The sequence below is a fragment of the Symphodus melops genome (assembly GCF_947650265.1).
Source record: "Symphodus melops genome assembly, chromosome: 3".
Lineage (NCBI taxonomy): Eukaryota > Metazoa > Chordata > Actinopteri > Labriformes > Labridae > Symphodus > Symphodus melops.
The window spans coordinates 20,756,246-20,757,950 of record NC_136693.1 but is presented as its reverse complement, the minus strand read 5'-3'; positions in this window follow the sequence as shown (position 1 = coordinate 20,757,950).

Here is a 1,705-nt window from a genome sequence, read left to right as displayed (position 1 = left end):
CCGTCCAATAAAACGCTGTTTTTTTGTGGTGGCCATGAGTTCTGCCTTTGGGACTTCAGAGCCACAGCCACTATCTGCACACCTTGCTGTAAGAGGCCATGATAACACAATTGTTGAGGTTGAAACACTTGGTGATGAAGTTACTTTTCATCCAAAGAGAGTACTGGGGAAGCATCTTTGTCCCATGCTGGTCATTTCAAGTTTCACTTTACAACATTTGGTCATTTCTGGGTCCAGGAGGTGTACTGATTGAATGTAAAGAGGAAAAACTGACCTACAGATCCGATTACTAGACACAAGCACTAAACCACCGACCAGCTACAGCAGCTGAGGCTACAAGGGAAAGTCGTTCACTGACTCAAATGCCAGACTGAGTCCAAAACTAAACCTGAGCCCAGAAACACCTGTCATCCCAGAATTGTTTTTTTTTTTTTTTTCTTCCTGAAGTATCTTGTAATGGCTTGGCTTGGATTTGAGTATAGAGAGTAAGAGAGAGAGAAAGATCAAAGATGGGGGCAAAAAGTACATTAAATGTCTCTGTTTCTCAGTATGGAGCTTTCAGCTCAACATAAAGACCTTGACCTTTGGCACCAGTGGGCCTCTGCGCGTGATCCTCTGGCTTCAGGGACACCTGATCCCATTTATCTGTTTGAAGTGTGTGTGGGTGGGTGTGTTTTTTTTTATTCTCAAGCATGTGGGTGTATACATAATGTTTGCTCCTGAAGCTGTACCTAATTTTTTGTCTGTGTGTCTTTATGCTCAGTTAGGTAGAGTTTTAGATGTTTGTGCGGCTTTAGTGCTTCGATCAGCCTTCAAATCACTGACACGCACCATATTTACAGTTGATTGGCTTGTACAAAAAAAATAGGTTTGAAAAAAATAACATAGATGGTGCAAAAAATGCAACACAAATGAATTGAATGTTGGGATGTATATATATATATATATATATATATATATATATATATATATATATATATATATATGTGTGTGTGTATTTTAAATTTCAATTTGAGTTGTTTTCAGTTTGTTTTTCAAGACTAACTTTGGTTCTTCGCATACTGAAAGAAACACAGCAGTCTTTGGTGACTACCTTTCCTTTGAATGTAAAGTACCCTGCTTTGCCAGTGACCACACTATAACACGCATCAACACACTTAGATTTCTGGCTCACTGTGTGTGTCCAAAGAACTTTGACTGTGGTTGGCCTTTGGCCATTAACCCCCATGATTGGTTTGTTCTTTCATTCCACTGCTAACTGATTGCCTTCGTTATACTACAACTTCAAAAGGGGTTTGTAAAGTATGCTGCAGTAATGTAGAGTTTGTCAACCGGAATACTTTCAACAAAGATTTTTTTTAAACGTTTTCTTTTTTCAATTAGCTCTTTTGGAAAAGGGGTCATGGACTTTATGTTTTATGAGCAATATAATTCAAGTAGCCTAAAACAGTAAGTATCTTTTCATTACGAATGAAAATGCTCTGAGATTACTGTTGTACTTATATAGCCCATTGCACTCTCACTCTGCCCACTCACATGAAAAACATCTCATTCATCACAGAACCAATCTAACTTTTAAATCAACAGAAATCAGCCCTGGCCACAGGTGACTGGCCGGTCCAAATGGCCTGCTACTGTGAGTGTGTGTGCTTTTGTTTGTTTGTGTATGTATGTTGGCCCTTGTTCTTTCTTGTGTATTAAAAGA